This window comes from Sus scrofa, chromosome 13 (assembly GCF_054392235.1).
Source record: "Sus scrofa isolate SSC_HxYL_T2T_F1_AM1 chromosome 13, Sscrofa_HxYL_maternal_Yorkshire_Landrace_v2.0, whole genome shotgun sequence".
NCBI lineage: Eukaryota > Metazoa > Chordata > Mammalia > Artiodactyla > Suidae > Sus > Sus scrofa.
The window spans coordinates 72,215,900-72,228,120 of record NC_139395.1 but is presented as its reverse complement, the minus strand read 5'-3'; the positions used below and the strand labels follow the sequence as shown (position 1 = coordinate 72,228,120).

The 12,221-nt window shown below is 34.8% G+C and overlaps 1 long non-coding RNA gene across 1 annotated transcript in view; it reads left to right on the top strand.

Moving 5' to 3' along the window:
- Positions 1-585: 585 nt before the first annotated feature.
- LOC146397403 (uncharacterized) overlaps positions 586-12,221 on the top strand; it is a 336,760-nt gene continuing 325,124 nt past the window's right edge. Inside the window, exon 1 of the long non-coding RNA XR_014823565.1 lies at positions 586-926. This is a non-coding gene — a long non-coding RNA (uncharacterized LOC146397403). The remainder of the gene's footprint in view (positions 927-12,221) is intronic.

The following is a 12,221-nucleotide window of genomic DNA, read 5'->3' as shown; positions in this document are numbered from 1 at the left end:
GAGTTATAAGTGTGGAATATGAGATAAAGAATTAAAACTCAGAGGAGAAATCAAAATGTTATGGTAATAGCAACACCAATGGGAAAAGAGGATATAAAGAACAATGAATACAAATTTCCTTAAAAATCAAGGGTAAAAGAAAACAGAACTGATGGGGGTCAATGGAAAACTGGTATGTCAAATTGATTCCCAGCTTAGCAGACCTTTTCCTCTATAGGAGGTAACACTCCTTAACCATCTTGATAGTCCTGCTAGCTAGAGAGGTACGCTAATTGGCCTCCTGGCCCAGTTTTCTAAGATTGAGCAACTATTTTACTTTCTAAACTGTATTTTTTTTTTTTTAAAACAAAAGTCTGTGTAAGCAATGAGAAAAATATTCTCTAAACATTCCAGGTAAGAATGTCTTAGACTATAAAAGAGAATTGGTAAGATACACTGAAAAGAATAGGAAGGCAAGTTTACTACTTTCTCTTTTCAATCACAAAATACCACATGCTGACACATAGCGACTGGCTAAGGCAATTCTGAGCCTTGGCTAGGATTCTAGTAGTGTTCTCTTTAAATTCCACACCCCATCCACAGCTAGGGAGTTACTTGTGTCCACAGTCTCATATTTATTCTGTACTTTTTGCTAGAGTCCTTGTTTTAGTAAGTAGGTGATTTGTTTTGTAATCCCACATTCATTCTGCCTTTTCTTGGAGGCAGCACAGTCATTTCTTATTGGGGAATCACTTCTCTCCGTTTGTAAGCAATATGGCGGGTCTGTCAGTCAAGGCCATATACTTCTCTTACCGGCGAAGTGAATATGTGATTCAAACCAGGTCAAGCCAACATTCTCCTCATCTCCTGCTGACCTCTAAGTCAAGTGGAGGAATTCAAGGATAGAGCAAGAGTTGGAGTTGATATATGCTAGTGTCAGTGTTCAGGTAAGTTGGAATCTTGCTTGTCGGAACCGGAACAGCCATTGTTTCTGCCCTGTCTATGGGATCTCAGCCGTTTGTTTGAGTCTATAAAATGCACTGTGATCTTAACATAAATTTAATTGATATAAATAGCAAAGGGATTTGGTAACTAATCAACCCACCTCTGCTCTGCTCAGGTAAAAGCTAAACTTCAGTATCAAAGCTCTTTGTAATTTAATTCAATCAATCTTTAAATGGGTTGAATATTAGTTTTAGTCTTGGAATATGTATCACTGGAAGTAAGCATTACGAGGGTATTGCTCAGACCCTTAAGAGATATTTGTTGCATAGCAGGTGCTTAATAAACGTCATATTTCACAATACTAAATAGTGAAGAGAAATAAAATCTCATATGAGTTTTCTTGAGCAAGTTATTGAATGCTCTGAGCCTCTTCAGCTTAAGATGAAAAACCTAGATTTTAAGATGAAAAATTGTATGCTTCTTTAACATTTCCTTCCCTCCCTCAATGTTGCCAATAACAATTACTTTCTTTGTGCTGGGCTCTAATCTTAATTCTTTATATGCATTACTTCATTTTATCTTTACGTTACGGTGAGCTGGAAATTCATTTGGTTATATGGGGCAGAACACCACTGCATGCCGGTTTAGACCCATTAATTTTTCTCACTTCACAGGAAAGCTAAGAATTGGTAGCTGATATTAACTTAATGTCAAAAATTAGTTTCCTCACATGTTGGCAAGATTGCAGATCCAGATCCTTGCACTGTGTCCTTGTTTGAGGCAAATAAAACAGAGGAGGGTAGGACAGACCAAAAGCCAAATCTCCTTTCTTTTTCTATCAAGAAAGACTTTGCATTGGTCACAACCCACAACTGATTTCCATTTACATCTTGTTGGCTGGAACTGTTTCATAGAAACCCTTACCCTGAAAGGAACCAGAGAAACAAGAGATTTAGCTGGACATATTTCTAGAAATCAAATTGGGGTTCTATTGCAAATGAGAAAGGAACAGATCAATGTCTGAGAGACAGCTGATATGGTCAGCTAAAGTACTTTTTAAGTTTCCATCTTATGGTTGAGAAATGAAGGCACCAAAAGGAGAATAACAAAGTCAGACTGCTAAGTGGTGAAGAAAAATTTTTGAAGCTAAGTATACTGACTGAGAATCTGAACTCTTTATTTTTTAAAATAAATTTTATTGGAATATAATTGACTTACAAAATTGTGTTCATTTCAGGTGTACAGCAAAGTACCTCAGTTATACATATGCATATATATGTTCCTTTTCAGATTATTTTCCTGCACAACTAATTACACAGTATTCAAAAGTTTACCCTGTGTTATACAGCAGGTCCCCTTTACCCATCTATTTTATACACAGTAGTGTGTATATGTTAATCTAAACCCCCTGATTTAATCCCCATCCTGCCATGTTTCCCATATAGTCACCATAAATTTGGTTTCAAAATCTCTGAGTCAGTTTTATGTCTTGTAAGTTATTTTATATCATTTTTAAATTGGATTCCATATGTTAGTTAGGTATATGATATTTATATTTCTCTGTCTGACTTACTTCAGGTTCATCCATGTTATATGATAACCTCTAGGTCCATTCTTGTTGCTGCAAATGACATTCTTTTATGCTTTTTTTTTCTGTTTTTCTTTTTTTTTTTTTTTCTCTTTTTAGGGCTGCATCTGCAGCATATGGAGGTTCCCAGGTTAGGGGTCAAAATGGAGGTGTAGCTGCCAGCCTACACCACAGCCATAGCAACTTGGGATCTGAGCTGCATCTGTGACCTATACCACAGCTCATGGCAACACTGGATCCTTAACCCACTGAATGAGGCCAGGGATTGAACCTGTGTCCTCATGGATGCTAGTCAGATTCATTTCCACGATGGGCACTCCTATTTTATTCTTTTTCATGGCTAATATTCCACTGTATACATGTACCACATCTTCTTTATCCAGTCCTCTGTCTCCTTTGTCAATGGGCATTTATTTAGGTTGCTTCCACATCTTGGCTATTGAAAATCATTCTGCAATGAACATTGGTGTACGTGTATCTTTTCAAATTATGGTTTTCTCTGGATTTATGACCAGGAGTGTGATGGGTGGATCTTATGGTGGTTCTCTGTTTAGTTTTTTAGGAAGCACCATACTGTTCTCCACAATGGTTCCACCAGCTTACATTCCCACCAATGTTGTAGGAAGGCTCTCTTTTCTTCACATCCTCTCCAGCTTTTGCCATTTGTAGATTTTAAAAAAAAATTATTATAGTTGATTTACAATGTTCTGCAATTTCTGCTTTACACCAAAGTGTACGTACACACACACACATATATATATATATATTTTTTTTTTTTCATATTATCCTCCATCGTGTTCCATCCCACAAGAAGTTAGTTTAATGGACCATAGGTGTCTGGGCTTATTTGTGGGTTCTCTATTCTGTTCTATTGGTCTGTATGTACCAGTACAAAACTGTCTTGATTACTGTAGCTTTGAAATATTGTCTGAGGTCTGGGAGAATTATGCCTCCTGCTTTTTTTTTTTTTTTTTTTTCTTCAGAATTCCTTTGGCAATTCTGGGTCTTTCATGGTTTCATATTAATTTTTGGATTGTTTGTTCTAGTTCTGTGAAAAATTTCATGGGTCATTTGATAGGGATTGCATTGAATCTATAGATTGCTTTGGGTAGTATGGCCATCTTTACAATACTATTTCTTCCAAACCAGGAGCATAGAATATCTTTCCATTTCTTTGAATCCTCTTTTATTTCCTTTATTAATGTTTTATAGTTCTCAGCATATAAGTATTTCACCTCCTTATGTTTACTTATAGATATTTTATTTTGGGGGGTATGACTCTAAAAGGAATTGTATGTTTATATTCATTTCCTAATATTTACTGCTAGTATACAGAAGTGCAACCTATTTCCGATTGTGAATCTTGTATCCTGCTACTTTGCTGAAATCATTGATCAGTTCGAGCAGTTTTTGCATGGAGTCCTTAGGGTTTTCTATGTATAGTATCATGTCATATTCATAGAGCAAAAATATTCCCTCTTGTCTTCCAGTTTGGATACCTTTTCTTTCTTTGGTTGTCTGATTGCTGTGGCTAGGACTTCCAAAACTATGCTGAATAAAAATGGTGAAAGTGGGCATCCTTGTCTTGTTCCAGATTTTAGTGGAAAGGCTTTCAGCTTTTCTCCATTGAGTATTATATTGGCTATGGGTTTGTCCTTAAATGGCTTTGATTATATTAAAATACATTCCTCTATACCTACTTTGGCAAGAGTTTTTATCATAAATGGATGTTGGATTTTGTCAGATTCCTTTTCTGAATTTATTGAGATGATCATGTGGTTTTTGATTTGTGAATCTCTATTTTATTGATTTCCTCTGCTGACTTTAGGTTCTGTTTGTTCTTCTTTTTCTAATTCTTCTTGGTTTTAGGTTAAATTGTTGAGATTTTTCTTCTTTTCTGAGGATGACCTGTGTCACTATGAACTTCCTTCCATGAACTTTGGGACATCCCATAGATTTTGAATGGTTATGTTTTTCTTTATTATTTGTTTCAAGGTTTATTTATTTATTTATTTTTGTCTTTTTAGGCCTGCACCAAGGGCGTATGGAGGTTCCCAGGCTGAGGTGGAAGAAGAGCTGCAGCTGCTAGCCTACACCACAGCCACAGCAATGCCAGGTCCTTAACCCACTGAGCAAGGCCAGGGATCAAACCTTCATCCTCATGGATCCTAATTGGGTTCATACCACAGGCATGTCAGGAATTCTCTCGAGGTATTTTTTAAATTTCCCTTTTGATTTCCTCATTGACCCATCAATTTTTTAGTGGCATTGTTGTTTAGTCTCATATAATGATAAATGTTTAGTCTCTATTTAATTGTAAAAGGATCAATTCAAGAAGGGGATATTACACTTGTCAATATATATGCCCCTATAGGAACACAGAAATGCTTACAACAAATACTAACAGATGTAAAAGGAGAAATTGATGAAAATACAATAAAAGCATACTTTTTTTCTCACTTCTTTTCCTGTGGTTGGTTGATTTCTAGTTTCATGCCATTGTGGTCAGGGAAGATACTTGAAATAATTTCTATGCTCTTAAATTTGTTGAGGTTAGTTTAGTGCCCCATTACATGGTCAGTCATTGAGAATGTTCCATGTGCACTTGAAAAGAATTTATATTGACATTTTTTTGGATGTAATGTCCTGAAAATATCAATTAAGTCTAAATTTCTCTTGTGTCATTTAGGATCTCTTTTCTCTTATTGATTTTCTGTCTAGAGGGTCTGTCCATTGATATGAGTGGGGTGTTAAAGTCTCCTACTTTTGTTGTATTTCCATCAATTTCTCCTTTTTACATCTGTAAGTATTTGTCATTAAGTTTTTGGGTACTCCTATATTAGGGTAATACAAATTGATAATTTGTATTGATCCTTTTGTCATTAAATAGTGGACTTCTTTGTCTTTCTTCGTTTTAAAGTCTATTTTGTCTTATATGAGTATTGCAACTCAAGCTTTGTTGTCTTTTCCATTTACATGGAATATCTTTTCCTATCCCCTTATTTTCAATTTATACGTGTCCTTTGCACTAAGATGAGTCTCTTGTTTTCTTTAAGGCAGTCTACAACTCTATGTCCTTTGATTGGAGCATTGAGTTCATTGACATTAAAGTAATTATTGATAAATGTGTATTTATTGCCATTTAAAACTTGTTTGCCACTTGATTCTATGTTTCTCCTTTGCTCCTTTATTTAGTTACTTATTTTTGTTGGAATATTTCATTTTATTTTATGCTCCTGTCCTCTTCTTTTTAGTTTTTGTGAATGTTTTATTTGGTTTTGATTCGTGGTTTCCCTGTTTTTAAAGTATGTTAATCCCTTCCTATTTCTGTTGCTTTAGCCTAATAGTTATATAGGTTCAAACACATTCTTAAAAAATAGTCTAGATTTTCTTACTTTCCTTCCCTACGTTTTATGATTTTTATGTCCTTTTTTAACATTTTCACGTTTATCCTTTTTACTGTTCCTTGTGTTTTTTGTCACTTTTACAATAGTTCTTTTTTTCTTTTCTCTTTTAGATCTGTATGCTGGTTTATTTAAGTGATTTCTTTCCAATTGTGATTTCCTCCATCTTAATTTTTCTTACTTCTTTTTATTTAAAGGAGCCCTTTCAGTATTTCTTTTAGCATGGATTTAGTATTGTTGTACTCTTTCAGTTTGTGTAGGTTGGAGAAATTCTTTATTTCACCTTCTATTTTAAATGACATTCTTGCTGAGTGGAGTATTTTTGGCTGAAAAAATGTCCCTTTTTGAACTTTGAATATATCTTGCCACTCTCTTTTGGCCTGTAGTGTTTCTATAGAGAAATTACTTGATATCCTTATGAGGGTTCCCTTGCAATTGGTTATGTTTTTCGCTTGCCACTTTTAAAATCCTCTTTATCCAAAACTTTTGCCATTTTTATTATACTGTGTCTTGGTGTGGGCCTGTTTGGGTTCAGCTTGTTTGGGGCCCTCTGTACTTCCTATACCTTGATATTGGTTTCCTTTAGATTTGGAAAGTTTTCAGCCATAATTTCTTCAAATATATTTTCAATCCCCTTTCCTTTTTTCTTCTCCTTCTGGAATCCCTGTTATGTGTAGATTGGCCCACTTTATATTGTTCCATAGATCTCCTATATTGCTTTCATTCTTTTTTTTTTCATTTGGTTTTCTGTCTGCCATCCTGATTGGGTGATTTCTATTATTCTATCATCCAAGTCACTAATTTGTTCTTCTGCCTTTTTCATTCTGCTCTTTGGTTTCTTTAACTCAGCTTGTATTTCTGCAAATGAATTTTCTAATTTTTCTTTTCTCTTCCATATATTTTCTAGTTCCTTTCTAAAGTAAGCTGCATTACTGTTCATATCTGTTCTTAATTCCTTCCTATTTTCCCTTAATTCCTTCAACATTTTCATTATCTCCTTTTCAAACTTGGTGTCTGTTAGACTGCAAAAGTCTGTTTCATTGTTTGCTACTTCAGGTGAATTCTCTTGTTTGTTTAATTGGGAATAAATAGTTCCTGAGATTCTTCATTTTGCTTGTATTTTTCTTATTCTCTAGAGCCTGTTTCTCAGTGCCCAGCCCCTGCTGGAGTATCACAAGTTGTGGTGCCCTTGGAGGTAGTACCAATGGTTTTTGTGGTCCTCTCTCTGCTTTGTCTTCCTCAGTCCAGCTGCTGTACTTTTCTCTGAGGCTTTGAGGTCCCTCTGTCTTGGCTGATCTTCCTGTCAGAAGGCTTCCCAGGGTGTGTGTTCTTTTCCTCTTTCACAGCTCCCTCTCAGGAGTGCTAGTCCCTTACTGATTCTTTTCTCTCTCTCTCATTTTCTTCTTTTTATTCTACCCTGTTATGTGGAGGGTTTCTCACCGTTTTTGGAGGCTTGAGGTCTTCTGCCAGCATTCTATGGATGTTCTGTGTGAACCATCCTACATATAGTTTTTTTTTTATGTATTTGTGAGAGAAGGCGAATACCATGTCATATGCCTCCATCATCTTGATCCCCTCCCCTCATTTGTAGATTTTTTGATGATGGCCATAACTTATTGTAGTTTTGGTTTGAATTTTTCTAATAATTAATGATGTTGAACATCTTTTCATGTTCTTTTTGGTCATCTGTTTGTCTTCTTTGGAGAAATATCTGGTTAGATCTTCTGACCATTTTTTTTTTATATTGATCTCAATGAAATGTTTGTATATTTTAAAGATGAATCCCTTATCAGTTGCTCATTTGCAAATATTTTCTCCTATTCTGTGAGTTGTTTTTTTGTTAATGGTTTCCTTTGCTATGCAAGAGCTTTTAAGCTTAATTAGTTCTCATTTGTTTATTTTTGTTTCCATTTTCATTTCTCTAACAAGTGTGTCAAAAAAGACACTGCCTCAGTTATATAAACGTGCCTATGTTTTTCTCTAAGAGTTTCATAGTATCCATTCTTATGTTTAGGTCTTTTATTAATTTGAGTTTATTTTTGTGTATGGTGTTAGAGAATGTTCTAATTTTTTTTTTGCATGTAGTTTGTCCAGTTCTCCCAGCTCCACTTATTGAAGAGACTGTCTTTTCTCCATTGTATACACTTGCCTCTATTGCTGTAGATAATTGATTGTATGTGTGTATGTGTGTGGGTTTATTTATAGACTTTCTATCTCATTCCACTGATCTAAATTTTTGCTTTTGTGACAGTGCTATACTGTTGTGATGACTGTAGCTTTGTAGTAAAGTATGTAGGTGGGGAGCCTGATTCCTCTATCTCTGTTTTCATTTTTCAGGATCACTTTGGCTATTTGTGGTCTTTTGTGTTTCCAAACAAATTTTAAAACATTTGCTCCAGTTATGTGAAAAATGCCAATTTGTAGCTGGATAGGGGTTGTACTGAATCTATAGATTACTCTGGGTAGTACATTCATGTTGATAGTGTTGTTGATTCTGTCAATCTAAGATCATGGTCTATCTGCCTGTCTATGCCATCTTTGACTTCGTTCATCAGTGTCTTAACAGTGTCTTTTGCCTCTTTAGGTAGGTTTATTCCCAGATATTTTATTTATTTTGATGTTATTGAAAATTGTATTTTTTCCTTAATCTCTTTCTGATCTTTCATGGTCATTGTATGGGAAAGCAGTTGATTTCTATATATTAATTTTGTATCCTGCAACATTATTAAAATTCATTGATGAACTCTAGCAGTTTTCTGGTAGAATCTTCAGGATTTTCTATTTATAGTATGTCATCTGCAAACAATAACAATTTTAATTCTTCTTTTCCAATTAGGATTCCTTTTATGTCTTTTTTTTTTCTTCTTTTATTACCAAGGCTAGGACATCCAAAACTATGTCGAATAAAAGTGGATAGAGTGGACGTCCTTGGGGTCTTGTCCTGGTCTTAGCAGAAATTGCTTTCAGCTTTTCACCATTGAGTGTGATGTTAACTGTGTGTCTGTCATACATGGCCTCCATTATACTGAGGTAGATTCCCTGTATGCCCACTTTATGAACTTTATTTTAATCAAAAATGGGTGTTGAATTTTCTCAAAAGCTTTTTCTGTGTCTGTTGAGATGATCATATGGTTTTTATTCTTCAGTTTGTCATTGTGGTTTATCACATTGATTGATTTGTGGATATTGAAGAAACTTTCCATCCCAAGGATAAATCCCATTTGATCATGGTATATAACCCTTTCAATGTATTGTTGGATTTGGTTTGTTAATATTTTCTTGAGGATTTTTGTGTCTATATTCATGAATGATATTGGTCTGTAATTTTCTTTTTTTATGGTGTCTTTGTCTGGTGTTGCTCTCCAGGTGATGTAGGTATACAGGAGCTTGGGAGCATTTCTTCCTCTGCAATTTTTTGCAAGAGTTTCAGAAGGATACTTGTTAACTCTTCTCTAAATTTGTGATAAAATTTGCCTGTGAAATTATCTGGTCCTGACTTTTGTTTGTTGGAAATTTTTATGTTTTTATTATAATTGATTTACAATCTTCTGCCAATTTCTGTTGTACAGCAAAGTGACCCAGTTATACATATATACACATTGTTTTTCTCACGTTATCCTCCATCATGTTCCATCACAAGCAATTAGATACAGTTCCCTGTGCTATACAGCAGGATGTCTTTGCTTATCCACTCCAAATGCAATAGTTTGCATCTACTAACCCCAATTCATCCCACTCACTCTTCCTCCCCACTGGCAAACACAAGTCTGTCCTCTATGTCCATGATCTGTTTCTATTTTGTAGATAGGTCATTTGTGCCATAATTTATACTCCACATATAAGTGATATCATAGGATGTCTTTCTCTTTCTGACTCACTTCACTCAGTATGAGAGTCTCTAGTTCCATCCATGTCACTACAAATGGCACTGTTTTGTCCATTTTTAGGATTGAGTATTATTCCATTGTGTGTGTGTGTATGTATGTATACCTATATATAATATATATATAATACATGTGTATGTATATATATATATATATATATATATATGGGTTTCCTTCATGGCTCAGCAGGTAATGAAACTGACTAGGGTCCATGAGGATGTGTGTTTGATTCCTGGCCTCACTCAGTGGGTTAAGGATATGGCAGTGCCATGAGCTTGGATATGACTTGGATCCCACATTGCTGTGCTATGGCATAGGCTGGCAGCTGTAGTTCTGATTTGATCTCTAGCCTGGGAACTTGCATATGTCATGGTGTGGTCCTAAAAAGCAAAAAAATAAAAAAAATAATTCAGGCCCCTATATTTTAAGTTAATAAGCAACATCCCCTATACAAATGATAAACTTTTGGGATGAGTGCAGGGTGGTAAAAACAGCTTGGTTTTGGGAGGCCAAAACTTAGCTTGAAGAATGACATATTCTTATGTGAACCTGTGTTAGTAAGTTACAGTGATCCTCAGTTGATTCACATGTGAAACGAAACAATAATTTTTAAACTATTTTTCAGACTAGATTCAGACTTATTCAATATAAAATTCCCCACAGAGTAAATGGGCACTTTGTAGACATTTAATAAGTTGCACATATTATTTTAATTATTTACATACTTATGAGTTTCCCTCTTATTAGCAAAAAATATCTATACCTTAGAACAAATGTTTTAAATGCAAAAAGTAAAATCAAGAAAACAAAATCACTAGTAACCCCATACTAGAACAATAAAGGTAAACGTGGGTCTTATATGCTCTACCCTAATTTTTTCTTTTTGAATATTTATTGGAGTAATACATGTCTCAGATAACTAATCAATTTGAACAGAAAAACTCACTTGTAGAATACTGTTGGTCTACAGTCTCATTCCTCTTCAACTGTGGTTACAATTTTTAAGGAAAAATAGCAACTTTTAGTTAGCATAATTATACAACTATTTCCCAATCTGTCAACTATGGAAAATATTGACTCCTCAATGTGAAAAATAAAAATTTAGTTTGCTTATACTATACTCTGATTTTTCTCTCCAATTTCATTATAATTCTTCTATTGATTACATTTTCAACATTAAATGATATACATAAAACTCAGTTTCAGGTTCTATTAATATTCAGTAATATCTCTTGATTTTTTTTAAGATTAGAATTTTATTTCCTCATGCTCCCTTCCACTTTCTCTTCCATATTAATGTACTCCCTTCTGTAAGTTAGGCTTTAATTTTCACATCATTGATGTTTTAATATTAAAATTTTATATTGCAACTACAAACAAGTTTATTAGGTGTCCTTAGGTTGATGCTAAAAAGTAGTTTCACATTTTATGATTACATAAATGTTTTTTGGTTGTTAAAAGAATAAAGATTACATTTAGTTGTCCTCTGATCCAATAACTATACTCTGTGTCATGTTCGGGAGAATTTTCTTAGAATCAAGTTCAAATAAATCATCTCCTTTAATTTCCTAAAATCATTACATAGGTTAATTTGCTTTATACTTGGATCATATCTGTCATAATTGTTTTCTCCTCTTTCTTTTTTTTATTCATCATTTTCCTTCATACTTTCTTGCTTTTTAAAATTTTTAATCCTACTATTCATTCTCTGGTTTCTCCTTTTCTGGATGCCTCCTTTACAAAAACCCCCTCTTGTTTTTAATCTGAAATGACTCTATAATCCAAGTCATCTGTCCTGCTGCCATTCTGGTACTTCTCATCATAATGTTTCTGGTTGGGTCCACTGTTTTTTGACCTGATGTGTAAATTGTTTTTGATTATTTGTTGTTTTTGTGGCCAAAACTTGGCCTCTGTCCACTGGTGCTGAATAGAAACACAAGTACAGAGTTTTAGGTGAAGGGGAAAAAATATCTTTATTGTTTTGCTAAGCAAAGGAGCCCATAGCAGGCGAAGCCCTAAAGACTGTGCCCCCTCCTCCCCTGCACTTTGGGAGAGATAAGGAAGTGGTTTTGAGGCAGAATACTAACTCAGATAGTCAGAGAAGGAGCAAGGGCTTCTATGCATTCTTTGATATGGCTATTGCTTAACATTTGTGGCTTAAGGGCTCCAGGGACTAACATCCCCACAGGCCTTGTTTACTATAGAGAGTGTACCTACACCCAGAGGGACATTAATCCTAATCCCCTGTGACTGAGTTTACAGGAAGAAAAAGGCAAATAAACCATGAGACCTACAGAACATTTCCACCCCTAAAACTCCTATTGAATAAGGACTGATATAGGTAATTTATCAAAGCCAGTGGGAGAAACCACATCTTTCTGGACCCCATGTTGGTATCTCCCCCCCCCCCATATTTAAGGG